Below are 5901 nucleotides of genomic sequence, written 5' to 3'. Positions count from 1 at the left end.
GGACCAACTATGGAAAGTTTTGGGCGAGATGGGCATGCCTGTGTTTATTCTGAATCTGCTTGTCCGACTGCACGAGGGCAATTATGCCCAAGTGAGATGGGGGTCACAAGAACAAAAAAACGATAGAATTCCAGTGCATAGAAGAGTACGCCAGGGCTGTGTCATGGCACCCACCCTGTTCTCCTTATATGTGAATGGGGTGGTTAGCTTTCTTCAGGAAATTTCATCTGACGCCCCGGCCGTGGCAGGAGACAGGGTACCCACACTCCTCCTCGATTATGACACCTTGTTGATTTCTAAGACCCCAGTCGGGTTGCAGAAGCTACTAGACAGGTTCCATCTCTTTTGCTCTTCAAGGGGGTTGATCATTAACACTATGAAGACCAAATTAATGACATTCAACCCCTATAAGCCCTTTAGGCACATTTTCTCCCTGGGTGGAACACCTCTAGAAAGAGTTAGTACTTTTGATTATTTGTGTATTCGACTTTCTGACACAATGCAGTGGAATCCCCACATTAACAAGATGCTGGAAGTTAAGAGAATAAAGCAGCAGGGTTTTAAGTGAGTGCTCAGCCTGGACTTGTCACTTTATCAGTAATGATAGTATTGCCCACCTCAAATGGTCAGCTGCTTAAATGACCATAAATATAACAGTTATCCACACGTATGAGAGGCAACATATAAGCAAAAGTGTTAACTGGTATCAAAACAAACAACTAAATGTCGAATCCACACAGGAGTTGAGTATTTGCTTGAATTCCTTTATTCCAAGATTCAGTGTGACCAGATCCGCAGCCAACGCGTTTCGCCCAAGCATGGGCTTTTTCAAGGCTGTTAAGAGATCATACACATACAAACATTGTAAAGGATCATGAGTATACATCGAACGGTTGTGCAACCACCAACCATGTGATGGGGAAACGAGTAATAGTGTGCAGAAAAACCCAACAAGGCTGTGAGAAACAGGGGAAAAGCATGAAGCGGCACAACACGTGAGTGACATCCCGTTTTCTTAGGAAGTTACCATTGTGTCTGCGAAACATAACTCAAAAAGCGTGAATAAATGTGTGGTCCCAAAGCAGAGGAACTAGAGCACAAAGTGAAAACGTGATGTGTTTAAAAACAAAAAATTATATAAGTATAAAAGAATATATGAGTATAAAAATAGGCCAGGATCAGAGAGAAGTCGCTTACCTAGTTTCAACAATAAGAAAGTATAAACGTCAAATGAGGGTAGTATGACGAAAACGGCAGGACCCAGAGTTCAATCTAAACAGTAAAATCAGCATATTAATTAGTGCGTCAAAAATTAGACGGTAACTCGAGAGGACCATGAATTGAAGCCATTATAGTCTCAACTCACCTAACTAGGTAACAAGCCAATAACTTTAGAACGTCCGTTAGTTTTGTACCATACAGTAAACTGTGTAATCAATTTCTCCTAACTGGTCAGTGCTGGTCAGAAAAAGAGAAAGAAAAAACAGGGTTTCAAACGAAGAATGACATAAAAGTCGACAACTATCACAGTTTCCAGCACCTAATGGAAAATGCTGACACATTCCTCCATTACGAAGATTTTTTATTTAAGGCTAGACACTCCATTAGGAAAGCTGTCGTCATGTCCTAAGTAAATGCTGTCATCTAGACTAGCTACCGCGCCATGTGGGCATTATAGTTAAAAACGACCGTACCGTACAATGGAAACAGACAGATTTTCATGGCGTGAAATTCTGTGCAGCTAACTTCTATAACACACTTAAGTCGCCCGCAGGTATTAAAAGTTTACCAAATAGTTAACAGCCGTTAGTGACTGAACCCTTGGGCAAGCCGGGACAGCCTATCCAAACTGACTCCCGACCAAACAAGAACACGGAAAGACTTAGCTTACGGTACAGAATCCAAGATTTCCTTGTATATACTTATTACCTAAAGTACACAAAAAACAACCGTTTCCTCCTGGCCGCCCCATTATTTCGGGCATTGGCTCCATGACGGAAGCCTTGGCCCAATTTGTTGATACCTTCCTGCAGCCCCTTGTCATAAATTTACCTTCGTTTGTCAGGGACAGTATGGATATTCTTAATAAATTGGAAGATCTGGAATGGGAGGAGGGCATGTGGTTTGCAACCCTAGATGTTGCATCTTTGTACACATGCATCAAAAAGGATTTGGGCATCATGGCTATTGATTTCTTTCTTGGGAAAAGATCGGCAACTCTGTTAGAACACAACAATATGCTCCCATCTATGATCAATCTCATTTTGGACAATAACTTCTTTCTTTTCAATAACACATGGTTCAAACAAGAGCAAGGTACGGCCAGGGGTTCCAAATTCGCGCCTTCCTATGCGAACCTGTTCATGGGGTGGGTTGAAAATGTACACGCCTGGTCACGTATGGCATCCAAATGGATGGGACATATACAGTTCTGGGGTCGGTACATCGACGACATTATCATTATATGGACAGGAACAGAGTTGGAATTCATTGAGTACTTTACCTTTCTTAACCACAACACCTTTAACGTTGTATTTACCATGGAACTGTCACAAACATCCATTCATTTCCTGGACCTCGAACTCTACATTTGCAACAATAAAATATAGAGTACATTGCATAGGAAGGACACTGCAGTCAATAGCATTTTACACTACAACAGTGCGCATCCAGCCTCTACCAAAAAGGCCATTCCGTTTGGGGAATTGATACGCATTCGAAGGAATTGTAGTGAGGATGACAATTTTGAACATCAGACTACACTAGCTATGGATAGGCTACACAAGAGAGGTTACAGTCATGACATCTTAAGACAGGCGAAACGAAGGGCCACACAACTGAATAGAAGTGATCTTCTTGTTAAGAACCACAAGAGTACCTCTAAGCAACAAGATAGACTTGCTTTCATTATGACATTTTCCACTCTCAATCACGAGGTTTTTAAGATACTTAACAAGCATTGGCCCATCCTTCAGGGAGCACCAGGCATCCGCAGCTTGATTACATCTAGACCCTCGATGACATTCAGGAAAAGTAGGACCATTAGGAACAGTGTATGTCCAAGTTACACATTACCACAGCCCTCTAAGTCAAGTTGGCTCAAGAAACGTTTAGGGTTTTATACTTGCAGTTCGTGTAATATTTGTGACTTGGGCTGCAACAAAACCCTTACGTTAAAATACAACTCAGGCAGACAACACACCATCCGGCACTTTATCAATTGTCTTACCACCTTTGTAGTGTATGTTTTGGTATGTGGATGCAACCGAATCTATGTGGGTAGTACGGTCAGGCCACTTAAAACCCGCATACAGGAGCATCGTAGAGCTGCAATACATGGTGACACCTCATATGCCCTAGTTACACACTCCTGTAGAGAGGAGGTGGACAGGTCCAAATTTCGCTTTCATGGTATTGATGTAGCCCTACCAGATAACCGTGGGGGTGACAGAGAACTCAGACTAAGACAACTGGAGGCGAGATGGATCTGTACCCTTCGGGCAGTTTCAATGGGCTTTAATAATGACAATGAATTGCACTACTGCCTGTGACCGGGCAAATAAATTTGTTAACATCACTGCCATCTTGAATATTAGAGCTCTGCCCCAGATGAGTTGAAAGTCGCAATGTATGCATATGTAATGTAACCAGATGGTCCAATGTTTATTTATTACGTTTGAGCCGTTATCTTTATGTTCAACTTTGTACTACTCTCGAGTCTAGAGGGTACAACTTATGATATTTGGAGATGTCATTTGTGTATCTTTATCGTGTTCTAAACTGAGTCATTAATATTGTTACATGTGGTCACAATGTACTTATGATTACCCATTTAATGTATTACATCCAGTATTTGCCGATTGAATGTTTACACTATAGATTGCATTTCTATGATACTGTTGTAACATTTAGTTCGTAGTGGGCCCTTGGTACTTCACAATCACTGTCTTGCTCACTATAATGATCCCGAGTTTTCTGACTATCAGAACACCAGTTAACCATTTTTTTGGTTCCAACTCTAGACATGTCTTTCCTCTACCCTCTGGATATGGTTGCCATTAGGCTATATACTTAGATATACTCTTGGTTTGTATCCTCTCTCTCTCTGAATAGAGTCTGGGTCTTTATACTGACAAATTTTTGGTAATGTATTCCTGAAGCTTAATACGCATGGGGATTTTTCGAATGGCCAATTTTATTCCTTTTTTCATCAGTCGCTTACCTTGTGTGTTCATTTTTTACTATTTCTCTCCTTTTTTGTATGCGCGGACGGCAACGTATAGGTTAAGTTCTAACCTTTTTAGTCCCGTTACTACCAAACCGATTAACTGGAAACAGGTTGCGTGAAACTCGAAATGGACATGTCAGGACTTTTTTGATAAGAACATGTCACTGTTTGCACTGTTTTTCGTTTATTCACGATCTTGATATGTCCATCACGCTTCTTTAACTTAATATAGGTAGGTTTTTGGTGTGACCCGTTACTTGGGTACCTGTTGCTTTCGTTCACCGAGCCCAACCAACTCGGCTGATGGGCGTTCCTTTTGCCATCGTTGCCGCTAAATAACTGAAACACGGTTGTGTTTGTGTCCCTTTTAAAAATAGGTATACAATACGAGCTTCACATTCTACCTTTCTGATTTCACGACTCGTGATTTATTTTGTCAAGTACCTGATAGGAAATTACATCGGGATAAACCTATCAGGCGCACTAGACGTAGTCCCATGGGCGGCGCCGTTACACTGGTAACCTTAGTTACGCGTCGAATAGAAATTCCGGTCACGCCAATGTTCTACCGGAATTACTCCAACATGGAGTCTCTCCTCTAGCACTGCGCTCTAGTTGTTTTTCGCAACCGTCTTTACTACACACCGGAGCATACTTGCTGATCTTAGCAGTATATAAGCTCAGGAGAAAACTATCACGATGATATCCGTTTCAACACGACGGTTCTCATCGTGCCTCGGACCTCGGCTGTTCTTTTTTCACTGACTGTGTTTTAGTAAGTAATAGACGAGAGACTTGTGTGGATTGTACTTGTAATGCCGTTACGAAGGGAAGCTACGTCTTTCCGTGTTCTTGTTTGGTCGGGAGTCAGTTTGGATAGGCTGTCCCGGCTTGCCCAAGGGTTCAGTCACTAATGGCTGTTAACTATTTGGTAAACTTTTAATACCTGCGGGCGACTTAAGTGTGTTATAGAAGTTAGCTGCACAGAATTTCACGCCATGAAAATCTGTCTGTTTCCGTTGTACGGTACGGTCGTTTTTAACTATAATGCCCACATGGCGCGGTAGCTAGTCTAGATGACAGCATTTACTTAGGACATGATGACAGCTTTCCTAATGGAGTGTCTAGCCTTAAATAAAAAATCTTCGTAATGGAGGAATGTGTCAGCATTTTCCATTAGGTGCTGGAAACTGTGATAGTTGTCGACCTTTATGTCATTCTTCGTTTGAAACCCTGTTTTTTCTTTCTCTTTTTCTGACCAGCACTGACCAGTTAGGAGAAATTGATTACACAGTTTACTGTATGGTACAAAACTAACGGACGTTCTAAAGTTATTGGCTTGTTACCTAGTTAGGTGAGTTGAGACTATAATGGCTTCAATTCATGGTCCTCTCGAGTTACCGTCTAATTTTTGACGCACTAATTAATATGCTGATTTTACTGTTTAGATTGTCACTCACGTGTTGTGCCGCTTCATGCTTTTCCCCTGTTTCTCACAGCCTTGTTGGGTTTTTCTGCACACTATTACTCGTTTCCCCATCACATGGTTGGTGGTTGCACAACCGTTCGATGTATACTCATGATCCTTTACAATGTTTGTATGTGTATGATCTCTTAACAGCCTTGAAAAAGCCCATGCTTGGGCGAAACGCGTTGGCTGCGGATCTGGTCAC

This window comes from Triturus cristatus, chromosome 6 (genome assembly GCF_964204655.1).
Source record: "Triturus cristatus chromosome 6, aTriCri1.1, whole genome shotgun sequence".
In the NCBI taxonomy this organism is placed as follows: domain Eukaryota; kingdom Metazoa; phylum Chordata; class Amphibia; order Caudata; family Salamandridae; genus Triturus; species Triturus cristatus.
Note: the sequence above shows the minus strand (reverse complement) of the source record.